This window comes from Camelus bactrianus, chromosome 12 (genome assembly GCF_048773025.1).
Source record: "Camelus bactrianus isolate YW-2024 breed Bactrian camel chromosome 12, ASM4877302v1, whole genome shotgun sequence".
Taxonomy (NCBI): Eukaryota; Metazoa; Chordata; class Mammalia; order Artiodactyla; family Camelidae; genus Camelus; species Camelus bactrianus.
This window is the reverse complement of record NC_133550.1, coordinates 22737249-22757833: the sequence shown is the minus strand read 5'-3', so window position 1 is coordinate 22757833 and position 20585 is coordinate 22737249. Positions and strand designations below refer to the sequence as shown.

Genomic DNA, 20585 nt, shown 5'->3' with positions numbered 1-20585 from the left:
CAGCACACAGAGACATAACGTGCTTTTTCAGGTTTCCTCAAGAGATAAGCTAGACCATTTAAAGATTCTTTGTTATGTGATTTTCAGAAACAATGAATAATTTAGGATTATTATATGTCGTTTAAAGAACTATTTTCCTTTCATGGTTCTACATTAGCATAGTGAGTGTTACTCAGGCTGACAAAGTCCAAGAATTATGTGATAAAATCTGAATGAGTTGAATTATCGATAAGCCAGTGTTGCAGAACTCAAGAGTTATCACTGATGAAACTTTCCCATTATTAGAAAAAGAAGGGTCATCTTGACCTTTCCAGGGTGGCTAAGAGACCTTTGTGAGTGGTAAGTCTCCAATTCTTGAACCAGACCGACCTGGGTGTGATACAAGCCTTGAGTAATCAGCTTCGCCTCTGTCTACCTCAGTATCCTCCTCTGTAAAACAGAGTGTTAAAAGTAGGTTAAATCATATAAAATTGCAAGGGTATAGGTCATAGATGGTAAAAGCAACAACAGACAATTTCCTATTTTTTTGCTTTAATAGTACCTATTTCATTAGGTTGATGAGAGAAGTAAAAGAGCTAATGCACGTACACTCTTTGCACAATGTCAAATGTGTTGGAGTTAACGTCCATTTGTTTTAGTTACTATTCTTTCATATTAGAAGAAGAAAAGCCAAAAACTGTTTGGTCCATCTGGGAGTGAAAAAAATACATTCAAAGTAATACTGTCCAGCAGCCCAAAGCAATTCAGAATACATTACTTTCATACATTTCTCAACGTAGGAATGGTTGGAGTCTTTATTTGCATTTCTGGAAAGGAAGTGTTGCTGCAGCATCTGCATCCGCATAACTTGGAATGCCTTCAGTGCAATAATCTTTCCAGAAATCACTCCCTAACTATTTTTCATCCTGCATTTAGCTCCTATCATCGAAAGGTTTTAAGTATCCAGCTTTATGTCATAGCATATTGTGCAATTTTAATGTAGCTGTTTTCTTCCGTTGTAATTGTGACCAAAAAGACAGAGAGAATTATGAAAGTCACTTCAAAATTAAAACATCTACAAAATGAACAGGCTTTGAGAAAGACCAATTCACATCACAAATTGCAAATTACCCCAGCTGATTTGAGAAGTATAATCAATGCAGTGAACCAATAAGAGTGAATGTAGGGGATATTGAACTTGAATTTGATGAGAACTTGAATTTGATGATTGTGAAAAGCAGAGAAGCAGAAGGTATGTTTGTGCCATATTACTTTTATTTTGCTTCATGAAGATCTGTCTTATGGTTTTAGAAATTTTAAATATTCTTAATTATTTTGTGTACTTCATTAAGACTGTGTGTCCATGTACAGATAAACCTGCCTATATACAAATATATCAATGACTACATAAATCCAGAAGCAATTCCACCCCCCAAATGTCTGTGGACTTGAAGAGTGAAAATTATTGGATTTAAGTTAGAAATGGGAGTAAAACGTTTGAAAGAGAATATGGAATCTAAGCATTTGTGAAAGGATTGGCCTTTATGTTTCTTAGATATGAAAGGAGGGAAAAAGAGAAGATACGTGGGTATATTAGTGATGTCAATGAAAATAATCAATAAACAATCTATAATAAGAATAGAAAAGAGTTTTATTTGAGCCAGACTGAGGACTGTAGCCTGGAAGCCAGCTTCTCAGATGACTGAGAAACTGCTCCAGAGATGGATGGTGTTCAGCACAATTTTATATCTTGTCAGAACAAAGAACATGAAACAAGTCAGGGAAGCACTTCTTCAAGGTTTAAAAACAACCAAAACAAACAAAAAACCAGATCAGCACATACACAGTGAATCAGTACATCCTTGGCAGCTGGGAAAGGAGGCATTATCGAAGGAGGACCAGAACTGACATCCCAGGAAGGGAGACATCATTAGGTCTCTATTTTTCACATGGACAGTCTTTTTTTTTTTTTTTTTTTACTGTTTTTTTTAAAATTTTTTTAATTGAGTTATAGTCATTTTACAATGTTGTGTCAAATTCCAATGTAGAGGACAATTTTTCAGTTATGCATGAACATATATATATTCATTGTCACATGGACAGTCTTTGCTTCTGATCAATGTGCCCCTTTCTTTAATACTTAAAGCAGATGTACAGTGCATGTTTGATAGGCCACAAACAAGCTGTTTAAGTTAGCATAAAATTCAAGCTAACTCATGTATAATAAGCCAGAATGACTTCCCCATACCTCAGTATGTAGAAATGTCTTTTATCAGTGAATGTGCAGATCTGTTTATAAGAAATTTGGCTCTGGTGATTTTTATTCTGACCGTGAAACAGGAGGCAGGGCCATTAGCTATGAGTGAATCAGAGAGTCAGGGTAGGGAGGGAGAGAAGAGATTGTAGTCATGTCAGATAGTCATGTCAGATATTGGGATGGGAGCTTAATTGAGAAACATGGGAGAATCGCTGAGTAGTTCTGAGGCCACCTGAGAGGTGAGGTCATGAAGTTAAAGTAAAAACAGTATGCCTGGGTGTATAATTTTCTCCAGCTACATTCAACCACTCAGGAAGGAGCATTAAGAAAGCAGATGGTGGAGGAAGGGTTTAGCTCAGTGGTAGAGTGCCTGCTTACCGTGCATGAGGTCCTGGGTTCAATCCCCAGTACCTCCATTAAAAATAAATAAGTAAACCTAATTACCGCCCCCCCAAAAAAATAAAACTTAAAAAATAATTTAAAAAATTAAGAAAGCAGATGGTTGTGTTCATCTGGAATCTGAATTTTGCATGGAGAGTACAATCGAGGAGAGAAACCATGTAGTTGAAGGTATGATTATAATAATGAAGTTTTTGCTTCGAAGTTGGAGAAAAAGTGAAGTCAGGAGGAAGGTGACATAAGATGAAAACCTGGCAGGTCTGGTACCCCTGGGACTATAATGTTGTAAACGGAGTACCATTTGAATAAGAAAGAGAAAAGGATGGGGAACTATGATTCCAGGGTGGAATGTTTGCATTTCAGATTTGGGACATGGTGCAGATTCTGCTGATAGGAAAATCTTGAGTATGATCTGGAGGAAGTGTCCTGAGGTCTTGTGAAGGACAAGATCATCTGAGATGAGGGGGTCGAGAACTTGAGGGTCTGTTCCATTGGCTGGATCAGCCTGACTGATGATCAAGTGATCGAGACTGGGTAAAGTTTGGGTGACCGGGAAGCCAGAGCCCAGAGCTAAATTCATGAGTCGAGGGATATGACCGAGAAATGAGTTAACAGTGGCTCCAAAGATGTAATGAGGTCAGAATAGCAAGTTTTGCAAGACGCAGATAAAGACATGATCTGGAAGTGGAAATTGGCGTGGGGGTAGGGCAAAGAAGGGCAACTTCTCTACCTCACCAATCTGATGAAATGACAGCACCAGTGACCACCATCTCAACAACAACGAAATAGCTCTTGAGAACTTACAGGGAGTCAAGTGACTGTTCCAAATGCTTTACACAGATTCACCCATTTCATCATCACAATAACCCTTTGAGAAGTAAGGGCTATGAACAATAGCCCCATTTTAGTAAACGGAGGCACCAAAATTGTAAGTAACTTTGACAAAGCCACGCAGCTCATAAGTAAGGCAGCCAGAGTTCCAGTCCTGGCAGCCTGACTTCAAAGCCTGTGCCTCTAAATGCAGACCGCTCCCTGGCTGCCTTAGTCCTTAGTTGGGAATTGAGAGACTTGATTAATACCTCTGTAGGAGATACGGGTTCGCTGGGTTTCAGGATGCCCTGGGACCATTGGATACCAGGAGGCTAAGGCTGTGAGATGGGAAAGCTCAGGGCTCAGACTCGGGCTGCAGGTCTCCCTGTAATCCTCTCTTTCTTGGCAGCCAAGTGTTCTAGCACAGCGGCTTCTCCACCTTGAACCTGGGTGGGACTCCATCTGGACTTGTGCTTGGCCAGCTGGTGGGGCAGGCTGCTTGCTCCGTGACCGGGGAGAGCTCTGCCCCTGGTGGTCTGACAGCAGGTTCTCGGACTGCTGCTTACTGCTTGTGCGCTGCATCCTCCATCCCTGTCTTCGACTCTGCCCCCTGTCCAGGCTTCAGCCTATGCAGATCTCCCTCTTTCTCATTCTCCTTTCACTCCATCCTCCGTGGCAGTTCCCCAGTATGGCTTGAATTGTGGACTGTCTTGTTATCTTTTATGCCTACAGCATTCCACCAGAAAATCTCTCCACTTCTCATTGGCTATTGAATAGTAACTGTTTCCAAGTCCTATTAAATTAAATAGTTCCCAAGTACTGGTGAGGAGCTATGTGAGGGAAAGCTTATCAGGATTTGTGTGGTTTATCATATTTCCCTTTGCTGTGATCAGAGTATCAGGCCCTCCAAAGAATCTTTGTTGCCTCTACCTGGATACACTTTCCGTATCTAGTTATTTTTTCGCGAGGTGCAAACAGACTGAGAATTTGGACAGTCAAACATTCCACAATGCCTATCTGAAGTGAAATTTCCCTATCTTTTAATTCCACTGGGCTTTCAAGCTGCTGACAGGGTCACCTATTACTTCGTTTCATTTCTACCCTTCTATTGATAGTTCTGTGTTACTGTTTTCACTGATGCACACCTCTTGGGCAGAGGCCAGCCTTTTCCCTGGAAGACTCCAGTAAACCTTTGCCTCTGAATTAGCATTTGAATCTCTGTGAGCCTATAACACAGCCTTTGCTAACATCTCACCAATCTGAGTCCCTCAGAATAGAATCTTTCACAGGCCCTCTTGCTTCTGCCTTTTCATTATTCTCAGCTCTCTTCCATGTTTTGGTTTGGTTTGCTCTTGAATGCCAAGGGCTTATTTTTGGTAGCACACGAAATGAAATGAAGCGTTGGAAGTATACAATGAAAAGTTTAAAAAAAAAAATAAAAGGAGGAAAGAAAGAAAGAAGCCAAATTGATGACTGTTGTTCTAAATGCAGATGGCACTGATTGGCTTGAGATCCTTCTCTGAAATAAACCCAGCGCCATCACCTTCTTATCCCCGAATCAGCCTTCCTGCCAGAAGTGATGGCTGGGACAATGCAGATGGCTCTCAAATAGGAGCTTCTCTCAGAACCCGGTCCTTATCACGGCTTTGACTGGCAAAGGCTGTCATTCATGCTGTCCCTCACGGTGGGGACACAATGGATCAGGTCTGCCTTGCACATCATAGATAACTAGGCTAGCTAGGGCTGGATTTAATTCCTTGGTTAAAGAAGAGGAGAAAAGATAAATCATTGATTATAGAATATCTGATTTTCCTTTAATTTACTTGTCACTGAAACTGTAACCCTGTGTTCTAGCTCAGTTAAATTTGTCAGCATCCATAATAAGAACTGCCATTTTAATAAGATTTTTCTCAAACTACCGTACATTTGAAAGTCCACATATGTGACTCTTTTAACCCTGTGTCTGTGTGACAATCTTTTCATGGAAAATCAGCACCGTGGTTTTGATGTGCTTTGGAATTCTCATCCTAACATTTTAAAGTAAAATGAACACTAATGGTCTTGATAGAGCATTCTGGGGAAAAAAATCAGTTAGGTAAAAAGGGAAATATGAAGGTAATAAACATAAAGGGATTTTGTGTGAAAGTCTGCTGTTTATACAGTGCTCTGAATGGTGACAGCAAAGGGTTCATTTACACATCTAAAGCAGCTTTGTATATTGACAAGGAAGGTGTTCGGGACAGAACCACCGTCGTAATCACTATGCCTATTCACTGCCATTTTATGTGATTGTATGTCACATGTTATTCTCCCAATAATATATTAAAATAATCTGATAAAAGGAACAGTAACTCTTAGCTAGGTTAATTATTGAGTTTTTGAAAAGCTACTTAATGATGTCTGACCTGATTTGTTTTGCTGTTGCAAGAAGGTATTGAAGATTTTAAGATATGCAAACACTCTGTAGTATGCAATAACACATATTTATAATGTTTGCCCAGGATATTAGTTTTTTTTTTCCACTGGATTACTACACTGAGAATGAAGAGCCTAATATTACTTTATGGATCTTTCTTTGCTCAATGGTGAGAAAATAGCCTCCATGTTCAGGAAAACACATGAAGTTAATATGTCTAAGACGTAGGCTTATGAGTTTTACTGGAGCAGGAAACTATGGACATGATTCGATACTCTAACCAAACCAATATGGTAGCTTTACCTGGATATCTAATTTCCAGTCATATCGTTATAGTTTTATGCCTGTGTTCATTTATCCAGAGAATTTTAATCAAAAAAAAAAAAAAGCAGTACATGGTTTAGTGAAATGTTAAGCAGAGTAAGAGTTCCTTTCAGAAACAGCATTCTGATCTGTACAAAACTACTTTTAGGATAAGGCATCTAAAAAAGTACTCTTTCAGAAAGCATCATAGCTCTTTCAAAGGTTTAAATATCTGTGTGCAAATTAAGGCGATATTACTCCTTATTTAACAGTTCTCGTTCCGAAATATTTTTTTGTGTCCCTATGCAAAGACACTATCGTTTGCTCTTACTAGTCAACAATATGGCCAATAAAGTGCCAGATTTTACAAATTATCCCCTAGAATAATGTATGTGTCAACTAAAGGCTAGTTTATCTTGGCATGCGAGATACAGAGAGGAGAAAAAAGAACTGAAAAAAAAGAAGCTTTGGGGAAAGCAGAATGATGCTCTTATAAGTGTGTCAGCACTTGGTTGGGGGGGCAGGGGGGAGGATGTTAGTCAGCCCAGTGCCTGAAGCCCACTACTGCTCTTGTAGTGAGCATTAGAGGCCGCTGGCCAGCTCACGGATGGGTTACCCTTGAGTCAGATACCACCCCATTCTCAACCTGGTCCAGTCAGTGGCCAACTCCATGTACAGACCAGCCTGTGCTCCCTAAGGCACAGAGCTATATACAGGGAAATGGCGGTCAAAGAAGAAGTTGAATTCGACAGTCATGTGATTGATGTGTCCAGAACATCATCTTTCTTTACATATGTGAATCAGATTCTGGGAGAATTTGAGAATTTGTAAATTTATACTCATTTCTCTCCTGGAGAAGCATGATCACTACTCTGCTTCTCTATCCCTGCCGAGTCTTTTCAGTTTCTTAACCAGTACCCAAAGTAGAGGCTGTCCCTCCAAGAAGGGCAATATTAACCAAAAATGGGTAAGGAAACTGGACTGCTGAATGCCAAGCAGCGTGGGGTCTCCAGCTCGGCCCTGTCTCAGCTCTCGACAGTAACTGTTGAATTTAGGGATGGCAAGTAGCATTCAGCACTCCAAGGGTGGGCAGGCTGGAGAAACGATGGAGCCTTGTCCCTTGCTTTTGATTTTATATGTATGTGGGTTCTTCAGAGGAAACTCAGAGGAGTTTCATAGCCTGTCCAGTATATCACACAGTAATTGTCATCTCGTCTCAGTTTTTTCAATTTCTGCTCTTCTTTGTCTGAGCCGTGCCTTTGTTTTCACGAAAACTTATCAGATGACCTTGATCCCAGGGTTCAGTTTCCTTGGTTACCTACTAGGACGAAAATGAAGTCATTCCTTGGAATCCAGTAGAGTTAAGTAATCTGTGACCCTGTCCTCTCCTGGAATAGACAACACGAAGATGATAAAGGATGCTGGGCTACCAACATAGATGACTTAACAGAGGTCTCAGGATTCATTCTCTTCCTAAGGAATTCTTTCTTACTAGTATGACCAGGATGAACAGTCATAATAAGAAAATAACGGCGGGGGTTGGAGGGAGGGTATGGCTCAGAGGTAGACCACATGCTTAGCATGCACAGGGTCCTAGGTTCAATCCCCAGTACCTCCATTCATATAAACAAACAGACAAACCTAATTTTTCCTGCTCAAAAAAAAGAAAATATTTGAAGGAAAAGTTTTCTCTAACCTTGTTCTCAGAGAGTACACTGTGTTTAGATACGTGGCTACAGCATATAATTTTGTTTAGAAAGGAGTGATTGATATTTGTTCTGGCTGTGTGTTGACACATTCCACTCCAATAGTAAAATCTATCTTAGCAGAACAGTAAATTAGTTAACTCACTCGTTCATCTAGTGTTTATCTAGGGCCAAATATTCTAGTTCTTATAAATCTCAAAATTATGAGGTCAGCAAGCATTGAATGTAGGTTTGCATTATGAACCTATGTTAACAGAATGAAAATGTTCATGTGAAACTCTTGTGACCTTATTTTTCCATTTTGAATATTATTCAGTGGATTTTTGAAAATAAAGTATATGCAGTAAAAATGCCATGGGTCACAATAGGTCAGTCATTTTTGTTTGTTTTTGGTTTTTGGTTTTGCTTTGTTTTGGTTTGGTTTTAGTTATATAACTTATGTAGGCATAGCCCTGCTTTGGAAAAGGGGGGAATTATCCGCATCCCCAGGTTGGGTCAACTCTAGTGCACAAGACAGATAACACATCTATTGGCAATGAAATGTGTCACTCTCTTTAGAACAATTCCTGCTCTGCTTGGTTGCAGAATGCTAGCAGGAACTGTTAGTTATCAATCATGGCATAGCACATTATCCCAAATTTTAGCAACTTAAAACAATACAGACTTATTTATCTCACATGGTTCCTTAGGGTCAGGAACCTGGGAGCCGTTTAGCTGGGCAATTCTGGGTCAGTGTCTCTCATGAGGTTGCCGTCAAGATGTAGGCCAAGGCCCCAGTCATCTAAAGGCTCGACCGGGGCTAGAGAATCTGCTTTCTGCCTCACTCATATGGCCCTTGTTAGGAGGCTTCAGTGCCTTCTTGGTTGGTGGTTGGAGGTTTCAGTTCCCTGCCACATGGTCCTCGCTAAAGGGCGGATCACCACATGGAAACCGGCTTCTCCCGGAGTAAATGATCCAAGAGACAGCGTGAGTAGACAAACAAAAGCTACAATGTTTTCATAAACTCATCTCAGAAAACATATTTCATCAGCTCTGCCATATCTTTGGTTTATGCGTACAACTCTGGTAGAGTATGGGATAAGATTACATGGGAGCTCAAAAACCTGCGGGCAGGAATCATCGGGGCCATGTTGGAGGCTGGGATCAGACTTCTGATCCAACTCCCAGCTGTTTTCGAGAGAAGTCTGTCCCAATTAGTCGTCTCTTTAAAACAGTGATTCTCAGAATGAAAAGATACAGAGTTGGAAAGCACGCTCATGTAATAGTATAATTTTATATTTTGAAGTAAGAAAACACACTGCTTTTTGAATATGAGCTACAGAAAATTAAATTTAACTATCATTCACCTGCAACATTGTAAATCAACTGTACTTCCAAACATAAAAATTTAAAAAAAAAATTTAAAAAAAATTTAACTATCATCCTTTCTTTGCTTGCGGAAATACATAAGTGCATGCATATTAGTGATTCTTCAGGGGAAATCTAGACGTGTAAGAGGGATTTTTAATTTTTTTTTAAGGAGAAAGATGTCTTTAAGTGCTGAAACTAAAGCAAAATTAGAAATTTGTGGTGAAAATAAAGACCCATTGTTAGACCTGTTATCCATTACTGCTATTCATCAATTGTTTCCTAGTCTTTGATTAACCAAGGTTTATTCAGGTTAAAGACAAAAATTAATCAAAATATTTGCATCAATTCATGTAAAGAGATAAAGGGTTTCTGGCAACCTTATGGTAGTTAGATCCAGAAAATCAATGTTAAAATGTTATTACTGTAGAATTTAATTCTTTCAGCCCTAAAATACACGATTATAAAATCATACACTTCTACCCATTATTAACACAGGCATTTTACATGCAATTTCTTCATGCAAAAGCAGCTTCCGTGAGTTAGAATCTGCACCAGAGATCAAGGAGACTGATCATATCATTCTGTTTTGCAGTGGAACAGCAGGAAGAGTTCAGTGAGGCTTTTATCTTAAATTATATTTTCAACTTGACCTCATTAAATTTTTTTCCTCCTGTTTGTCATTGTTAGGCTTACTGTTTTTCTTATTTCCTCTCGGCCTCTTTAGCATTTTTAAATTGTCCTTAAGAAAGAACCCTGACATGAAGAGTTCATTATTTCTACCGTGACAACATATCGAATGCCCTGGTGCACTGATTTCATTGTGCCTCGTGACCTACATTTAGAAAAATTCAGGTGGATTTCCTAGTTGCTGATTATTTCTTAGAAAATCATCAAATGCCAAAAGCTATTTTCATGTTAATTATGTCTATTTTCAAATTTATTTTTAAACTGTCCTTAGGAGAGTAGTTGTAGTAGCTTAACAAATGAAAAAAAAAATTCTTCTTTTTTGCCTAGATTTTGTTTTTTAGGAACAAAAAAAGTTCCTCCATTTCCTATTTATTTTTAATAGGAAACAGGGGAGATTTTTCTCCAACATGACCTAAATTTTTGTTGTAATGAAGGTGATCTGTTTTCTGTGAATTTTTTTTGTATTGAATCTATTTTTCAACTATCATATATAATGGAGGTATAAATATATATTTTAAATATTTCACATAAGTATCAATATGGGTTAAATTTTGATTTGAAAATAAAGTAAGTTAGTCAGAATAAAATACAGCTTTTTAAGCATCCCTTGACTGTACTTCAATTTCAAAAGAAAAAAAAAGGTGGGGAGGAAAAAGAGGAGGGGAAAAAAAAGCCTGAAATGTAATCAAATGAGCCAATATTATTTGACACAACGACTGGAAAGACTGAAGCAACTTGTAATGAATTAAAAAGAAAAGGGCCATTAAACTGGAGAATCCCAACAATCAAGTGGAGACATTTCAGGCCCTTTAGGCATCACTGCTGGAATAAATACGTTATCACACTAAGCTTTTATGAAAGGCTGTTACATTTTGACCAACTTTAATCTGTTTCATTTTTGTGTGTAAAGGATGGGAGTTGCATTAAAATAAAAATTCCATTTGGGTTATTATCTCCCCAGCTGTCTGTACAGACCACGGGGCTGGCCAGAGAATATTCTCATTATGTGTGTGGAGCAGTTATCCAGTGATTGATGCTGCATTAATGCACGGCACAGACGTGTTCCTTTTGTTACTGAATATTAGACAAATTAGTTCTTACAAATTCACAACCCAGCCTCCCCCTCCTAGTTGGTGTGTCTTCCTCCTCCCTCCCTCAGTGCCCCACTCACCCCTGTGCCTTCCTGCTGGGCACCTGACTTGACTGCTCTGGACAGCTAATATTGCTAATAACCTTCAGTGAAATTGAACTGAGGCAGTAGGAGGCGGAGTTTGGCTAAGGAAGGGGAAGAAAACAGATGCTGGTCCTTCCAGTCACACAATAGTCAATGAGGCTCGAGTCATTTTCCAAGATACCTCAATGCAGTTGTGACAAATGAGTGTCCTGCTGTCACTGTCCCAAATCAGTTTTCCCTCCCCCACTTTATGTGAGGAACCATTATCTTGAGAACCAAAAGTATCTCAAGTTTACTTTTGTCAGGACAGGGGAAGATGAGTCATAAAAAAATTTTAGACAGTTTCTTTATCCATGAAACAGAGGATGGTGGGGACAGGAGTAGCTTTCTTTCTTCCTTTCGCCCAAAATGTTTGTATTGGAATTCTTCTTGGAATTGTTTAAAAGGCAGTCTACATACTAAAACCAAAAAGTGGATTTCTGGGCATGATCAATGGTTTCTAATTGGATCATAGATGTTTTTTGTTGTGGAAAGATATGTCAGAGATTGTCAAATGTCTAGAGTGCTAAAAATGTGTCATCACATGTGTATTACTAGGAAAAAACAGTCTGCCCTAAAGCTTATTGTTTTCACATTGCATCTTGAATGTGGCAAATTTCCAATTGTACAGATGAAGAAATAAGCACATAAAAGTTAACTTACCCAATGTTACCTAGTTAAAGTAGATCTTAAACCTGTCTCCTGAAAAAAGTGGTCTATGAGACTATGTTTGGTTTATGAATGACAATAAATTAAAATTTATTTTATTTTCAGTCCTACAATTTAGCTTTTCCTGATGATTTGTTTACATGGTTTCTTAATGTACTAAATTTTAGTTTCTAATACAATAAATACTGATGTATAAAATATAGTCATATTTATTTGATAAATATTGATATAGTGCACTAACCAGAAGCCTAATGGGTACTGCCTAAAAACTTCCTTTAAGTATACAATTCAGTGATTTGGGATATATTGAAAGGATTGTGCAGTCCTTTAATCACTACAGTCTAATTACAGAACATTTTTGTTTTCCTGAAAGAAACTCTGCATCATTAGCAGTTACTCCCATTTCCCCTCCAACATCCTCCTACTAATCAACTTGGTGTCTCTATAAATTTGCTTATTCTGCACATTTCATATAAATGGAATCACAAAACTCATGCAGTGTGTGGTTGCTTGTGTGTGCTTTCTTGCACTTAGTATAACACTTCTGAGGTGCCTCCATTTTCTGGCACATATTCGTCTTTTGTTTTTTAAGTTGTCAAATGGTATTTCATTGTATGGCTATATCACATGCTGTTTATCCACTTATTAGCTGATGAACACTTGGGTTCCTCCTAGTTTTGGCTATTATGAATTATGCTACAGTGAATATTCGGGTACAGGTTTTTGTATGGACATTCGCTTTGATTTTTCTTTGATATATACCCAGGAGTGGAGTGTCTGGGCCACATGGTAAGCCTATGTTTAACCTTTTGAGCAACTGCTAACCTGCTTTTCCACAGTAGCTTCCCCATTTGACATTCACACCAACAAAGTATGAGGGTTTCAGTTTCTCTGCATCTTGCCAACGCTTGTTACTGTGTTTCTTTCCAATTATAACCGTCCTTGTGAGTATAACGTGGTGTCTCATTGTAGTTTTGATTTGCAGTTCCCTAGTGACTAATGATGTTAAGCACTTTCACGTGCTTATTTGCCATATGTGTATCTTCTTTGAAGAAATGTCTATTTAAATTCTTAGCTTCTTTTTAAATTAGGTTATTTGTCTTTTTATGGTTGATATGTAAAATTTCTTTATATATTTTATATTTCAGTCCCTTATCAGATATATGCTTTGCAAATATTTTGTCTCATTCTATAGATTGTCTGATTTTCTGGATGGTATTGTTGGCAGCCCAAAAGTTTTAAATTTTGATGTAGCCCAATTATGTTATCTTTTGCTGCGTGCACTTTAAGCATCATATCTAAGAAACTGTTACCTCACTCAAGGTCACAAAGATATACTCTTATATTCTTCTAAGTGGTTTTAGCTCTTACACATATTGTTAAATTGTATTTGAAACATTCTATACAGGACACCTTGTGGTATAGATCTAATTCTTTTGGGTTTTACCAATTATGTAAGTCAATTCAAAAAACAAATATGTGTGAGTGACTGTTAAATATTCAAGATACACGGTTGAGATGCTTTCCTAAAATCTCAAAATAAGTCTCACTGACAGAACTTTGCCTAATAAAGAATAACAGACGTAACACAAATAGCTAAAACTGATGGTGAAATGTGACAAGGACTGCATGAGATGAATTGAGTACGTCCACTGGGAATTCAAAGACGATCACCTGTAGTTGTGGGAAGAGATATTATTCATGTTTTCTCTGAATCTCAGAATAAAAATCAAGGTAAAGTTTCGGCAGATTTTTCCTGATTTAATGAAGAAAAGGGACCTCGCTGACCAGTCTCACTGGCGTGGGGTTTCCAGAGTGGACAGTAGTGCTGACCCCACCTGTTCCGTGTCACAGAGCAGCAGTTCTAACAGTGCTGGCAGAGCACTGAGGGTCCCCCAGGCGGCTTGCTAGGTCACGATAATTTTCCCAATAATATTCAGACATTATTTGTCTTTTTCATTGTATTGAGGTCTGATTATTCAGAAGCAATGGTGGATGAAACTGCTCCATGCGTTAACATGCATCAAGGCAGTGGCACCAAACCGTGCCACTGGGTCATTGGGTTCCTACCGCCACAGACGTGCAGTGAAAGTTAAAACTAACCAAGTAAATAAAATGCTAGTTTCACTTAAGATCATCCTTGATGCTATAGTAAAATTATTACTTTATTAGATCTTGACTTTTGCATGTCTTTTTAAATTTTATTTTATTTTTATTGAAGTATAGTCAGTTTACAGTGTGTCAATTTCTGGTGTACAGCATAATATTTCAGTCATAATATGCATACATACTCTTTTTCTTATAGATTATCACAAGATATTGAATATAGTTCCCTGTGCTATACAGAAAAAACTTGTTTATCTAGTTTATAGGTAGTAGTTAGTATCTGCAAATCTTGAACTCCCAATTTATCCCTTCCCACCCTGTTTCCCCGACCCTTGTAACCATAAGTTTGTTTTCTATGTCTGTGAGTCTCTCTGATTGCATGCCATTTTAGCAGAATATATGGTGAGATGGGAAATCCACAGAAAGGGCTCTGCTGTGTACTTAGATTACCAGGTGTGCTCCGTGGCTTACTAATAGAATTACTGTCAGCTCCTAACAGTATGGGCAACTGAAACAGTTCCAGAATTTAGTTGCAATAAACCTGTCCTTGATGTGACTTTGGTGCCTAGACAAGACGGCATGGAGTATAACAATGATAGGCAAACTAGATAGATTAAAAAGTCCTTAAAGTGTTCAAAATAGATTAAATAAAGATATTCGGGGTTCAAAATGTCCTTATTATTTCTATAAACTTACAGATTTGATACATTTAATTAGAAAAAATGCTGAACAATGGCAAGAATAATAGGACTGTACATTTTAGTTTAATTTGAGCGTGTCTGGTTTCTTACTTAATAAGTATCTCCCAAAAGGAGAATGAGATAAAGGTTAGTTTTCTGCAAAGCATATGGAAAACAGTAACAACTTTTTAAAATGTAGTGATAGTAGCTTAGAACTTTGTATACATTTTTGGAATATACTCCCTCCCTCTTCCCCAGTCATGTGAGGTATGCTGTTATTGTACCTCCTTTATGAATCGGGGAGCTGAAACCAGCCCAGAACTGGATCTGAATCTGTCTGACTCAGAGCAGACTTCCCACTTGTCAGAGGGGAAATAGTGGTACCACCTTCGTCCCTTCATCAGCAAGTGGGAGGGATCTACGCATCACAACCACAGTTTGGGGCGGGTCAAAGGTTTATTCCGATTGCAGGCAGGATTCAATATTTGGCAAAAGTCTAATCTAAAAGAGGTGAAATAGGTGCATTTTTCCTGGAGTTTGGGATCATGGACAAGATTCTGGTTGTCAGAGGACATTTAAGTTTTTAACCAAAATTCAGTTGATATATATGACTTCTGCTCTAGACAGAAATCCAGGATAGAGAAATTGATCTGAATCATTGCCTTATAGGTGACAGTCACTCTCAGATTTGGGACTGTATCAGAAATTCCAGAGGAAGTTTGTCATCAGTTTCAATTTAACAAAACAAAACACTGAGGAGTGTTCTGTTAGACAGCAGTAGGTAAACTAGCTTCCCCTTTAAAGAAGCAGGAAATGAGTGGGGGGTTGGACATATAAATGGTTGGGAAAGAAGGGACTAAGGTGAAGGACGGTGATTTGAGAAACATCTAATTTTTTATTTCATTTTTTCCAGATTTATTGAGATATAATCAGCATATAACATTGTGAAAGTTCATAAGATTAACAATTTCTGGGGAGTTCAGGTACCGGATGGGGAGCACCACTATGAAACGGGTACTGAAGTAGGGAAAGTCTCTTAAAATGTTTTCATGGGATAGACATGAAGAAAGAGAGCTGGGAAGGAAACATTATGAAAGCGAAAGATGTGAAGTTGTGGTATATTTATACAATGGAATACCACTCGGCCATGAAAAAGAACAAAATAATGCCATTTGCAGCAACATGGATGGACCTAGAGATCATGCTTCTAAGTGAACTAAGCCAGAAAGAGAAAGGAAAATACCATATGATATCACTCATATGTGGAATCTAAAAAAAGAAAAAAAACACTAGCGAACTCATCTACAAAACAGAAAAAGACTCACAGACACAGTAAACAATCTTATGGTTACTGGGGGAAGGGAGTGGGAAGGGATATATATGGGAGTTCAAGACTTGCAAATATTAGCTATTATATATAAAATAGATAAAAAACAAATTTCTTCTCTATAGCACAGGGAACTATATTCAATATCTTATAATAACCTATAATGAAAAAGAATCTGAAAAGAAATATATGAATGTATATGTATAACTAGGACATTATGCTGTACACCAGAAACTGACACATTGTAGCTGACTATACTTCAGTTAAAAAAACAAAAATAAAAAAATGAAAATAATTTAAATAAACCAGTGAGAGTGGTCATTGTATCCGCTTACAGCTAGTGGGTATATTAAAAGAAATTCTGAAAAAGGTGCACTGAGGTTAGCAAATGAGAGCTACATGAGAGTGTCAATATTATCAGATTAAACGGAGTCCAGGTGCTCGCTTGTCTAGGTTTGAGGATGCGAAGACAGTGAGCATGCGCTCCACTTCTAAGTGGCATGTCTGTGAAAGGCAAGAAGATGAGGGAGACCGTCTTCCTGCAAAAGGACAGACTGTCAAGAAAGTGCATCTGTTGATTTCGACGGGACAGACTTAAGCATGTCAGAAGCTAACAGGAAGAGCCAGTGGCAAGGGAGTGGTGGATGATTTATTTGGGTGACTGTCAGCTCCTATTCTATTCAGGATAAGAGACCTTGAGTTCTTTTTATTTATCATGGCATTTCTGCCCCGGATCAACTTACTGTTCTCAATTCTTTCACTTTATGTCCTACAGGGCTTTGTTGCATGGTTTAAAGACAAAATTAATATGAGAACAAAATAAATTACACTGGAAGCTTATTATGATCATGCCTTGATTAATAGAAAATCAGTTAACTTATTAACCCAGTTTTTTTCTATGCTTTTCCTTTTATAGATGAGGAAGTATGTGGAAGGTGGGTGATTAAGAATTTAATTTAAAACCTAATTTCAGGGGCAGAACAGGCAATTGGTAAGCATTTATTATGCGCTCCACTCCCAAAGATCGGAGGATGTGTGCCTGAGTAGCTGCAGAGAATTATAGCATGCGGTCCTTATTGTCATGAAGGTTGCAATCTGTGTATATAAAACTACACACGCGAAAAGGCAGCTAACGGTGTGACGGTATAAATGATAAACACCAAAATGAATGATACAGATGAAATGCAATAGGAATTTAGACAAGACGGCTAACACTGAGTTGTGTGTTCAGAGATAACTCCTTGGACCAGATGGAATTCAAGTAAATCCTTAGACTGTGTAGATGTGGAGATAGAAAGGCATTTCAGCTGGATTGGACATAGTCCTTAGTCATGAGTTAGGGACTACTATTTTTTGGTGATATGTTAGGTGTTTGAATATGCATAATCATGATTAATTGAATGATTTATGAAGGTGAAGTGGAATGGGACTGAATTGCTATAGATTAGGGTTAATGGTTTGGTTAGGATGCTAGTTAGACAAAATGTTCTCTTGTTCTCTCTTTACTTTTGTTTATTTTCCTTTCTCCTTGACATTGAAATTCTCATCCCCTGTGAGAGAGAGGAATTCCTCCTATACGAACATCGGTAGGAGGCAGAACTTACTTCTCACTCTAGAACTTGGAAAGTCCAGATCCTTCCTTCTCAGCTCCCTACAACAAAAGACAGGGGACAGACAGAGGATTGGCCAAGCAGAAGGCTTGTCTGAGACTTGGAATCAGAAACTAGCTGCCTTGGTAATGAGGCATCCATTCTGGCTGTGGAAGCGGCCACATCCATTTGCCATGGTAGCCACAGAGGTGCACCCGGTGTTGACATCCAGCCACGTTGATGACAGGAGTGATAAGGTATGGAGTCCAGGTGTCAGTGGTGGAAGCAGCAGTGTCCTTACTAGAACAGTTCAGTGGTGTGATTTGGGGCTGATTCGGGCTGCCTGGTCTCTCTTCTCTCGTGTTCATTTTCTGAGCCTGGTTCTCATGCCTCCCCGACTCTTCTGTAAGCGACCTTAAGGTTTCTTCTAACAAATGCCTTTTCTGCTTTAGCTGGTTAGAGTGGTTCTTTTTCTGACGCTTACAACTAAGAATTATGACAAGTGGAAGAGTTTAGGGTAAATGTATGAAAACTTTTCATGTCAGCCTAAGGAATTCAAATTTCATCTACAGGAAGGTCCCAATATTAGAGTTTTGAGCAGTAGGATGGCGTTACCTAAGTGATGCTTTATGAAGATTAATGTCAGTGTTAGGCAGGTTGAGTAATTTTAGAGAGACTAGAGCTGGAAAGGTAATATGGGAGAGATGGGTCTTACTAACAAGGGAGCTGGTTCACAGGGGAAGAAGTTAGGTTGAATTTGAGTAGACACATTAATATATAATTAGTCAATAACAATTTGGGACTGGGTATAGATTAGAAAAGTGAGTCAAAACTTTAATAATAATAACAAGGGGTGTGTGTGTGTGTTACTGTTCTAAACAAAGGGATTATTGCTCTGATAAAGAGTTACAGACCATTGGACTTCTATGTAATTGGCTCCAACATGCCTGAGGATTAACATACGGACCACACACAGGGACAGCGGTGCGTTCTGATGGTGGTTCTCTGTTTTCAGCCTAACCTCACTTGCAATATGTGTTTTAATCTGGGAGAAGAAGACAGACATCCATTGAGAAAGACCTAAAAATAATTAAATAAGCCCCCCCCACCCCCGCTCCAAATGCATTTACCTATGAGTCTCTTTTTCAGAAAATGAAAAAAAAAAAGACAGAAGCAAATCCTGGCTACCCTTATGTTATGAACTGATAGGAAGAAAATGAATTCATAAAAAGGATGAAGCAGCAGGATTGCCAGAACTCTTGGCAGCTGAATCCCACCGCCCTGTTTAGTATCTAGAGTCCGCCCCAGAAAGGGAGCAGGGTATCATGGACAGTGAGAAATATCAAGCTGAACGTGATGCTTTTTTTTGTACCTAAAACCCTTGCACTACTGAGTAAGGGCTTTAACCCCTTTCAGTTAGGATATTAAAGGATGATACAGCCCATAAAAGACATTCTTCCATAGCAGCCTGGTTATAAAAAAGAAAAAGAAAAGGAGTTTAAAAAATGCAACTTTCTGGATCTTCCTGAAAAAAAGGCAAGTGATACCGTCAAAGAGACTTCAAGGTATCTTCCCCACTTACTAATGTAGAAAGTTGAAAATGAGATAAATCCCCCAGTAGCAGATGCAGAGCACAGAGAGCCGTGGGGAAAAAGCACCATGTCATTTAATCCAGAGTCTCGTTTTGACACCAAACGTTTGCTTTGATGGTTTTCTTGTCTTCTCTCTGCCTCAGTTTCCTTATCTCGTAAGTGAAGACATCACTGAGGGCCCCTAGGGAAAGGGGCTGGGAAGCTGAAGCTATGTTTCAGGAAGACAAAATTGGCTACTTGAGGGAATGAACAGACGATGCTGCAAGATGCAGTAGCAGCCTTCAGAGCAGAAGCTGAGAACAGTTGCTACTCTCCTTAAAGGTCATTGCTCACATTCCAGCAGGAAGGGGTGGCAATGGCACACGCGGACAACCTGTTGTCTTTGTCTAGTGTGGGACCTACTCTTTCCCAGCAGTTATCTGTTTACCTTTTAATATAATTAGGCAGGCCAGATTGGTATTTAGTCTTGTTCTGACAACAGCAAATTAGGCTTAACTCTTTAATTACAACGAGGAGGAAATCACCTTTCTGATATCCTTCAATTAGCTCAAGCAGCTGTTAAGTTATAATTAAAATTTCACATGGATCATTTGAGTTCTTGGAATGGTTCCATTTAATAACAAAACATTTGCATATATGCATTCAGTTCCCCACAACCTTTTCAGACTTGTCAATGGTAAACCGAGAACACTGACACAGTATTGAACAAAATCTTTGTCGTAAGCAGACAGCTGGGTCCCACAAAATGAAAAATGGAAATGCAAGAAGGTGATCAAAAAATGGTAGTGCCTCCAAGTTGTCTGGAGCTTGTTCAGAGAAATAAATTTTCCCTTCCATCATAGTTATCCAAGAGGGGAGCAAAAAAAAAAAAAAAAAAAAAAAAAACCCCAAAACTTAACCAGGAGAGAGTGGTTATTTGGTGCTTAACAAATGAATGCCTGTGTTATGTGCACCCCTTTATTCAGTACAAGTCACCCCCCTATGTCTTTACAAAGGGATTCTTGCCTCCATACTCTTTCAGAAATACATGAGGGGGAAAACTACATGTGAAAATTCCAATATTCTCTTCCTTTTGTTTATATTTTATTCTGAGAATTGAATTCACTCAAATAATGACTCTCTTTGAGTTGCTCTGGCCGGTATCTGTCTGATACAGCTGTGGATATTCATCTGTATTCAACTACATATTCAACTATTCAACTTTCTTTCAAGATACAAGAAGAAACATATATTAAACATGCTAACCATTTATAGTTTAGATGTCTTTGAAACACTCAATGCTGGCTAAATTAACCTGAGTCCAGTTGAAGCATCATAGGAATATTTTTTAAGTTATGTTTAGAAAGTTGAATTTATGACAATCGAATTGAATGGCCAAACACTGATGACAAGAGGACTTTAAAACGTTGCTCTGTTTTTTTGTTTTTCTTTTAGATATAATTTGTATTTTCCATTCTTTAACATTGGTAGGAAGATGTGATAAAAAATTGTGTAGGTTAATA

The 20585-nt window shown here is 38.5% G+C and overlaps 1 protein-coding gene and 1 non-coding gene across 3 annotated transcripts in view; both read left to right on the top strand.

Moving 5' to 3' along the window:
* The window catches only part of PDZRN4 (PDZ domain containing ring finger 4), a 322740-nt gene that overhangs the window by 113416 nt on the left and 188739 nt on the right, over window positions 1-20585 (top strand). The gene's annotated exons all lie outside the window — the stretch shown is intronic.
* Window positions 2576-2652, top strand: TRNAG-ACC (transfer RNA glycine (anticodon ACC)). The gene has a single exon. It is a non-coding gene; the product is annotated as a tRNA-Gly (tRNA).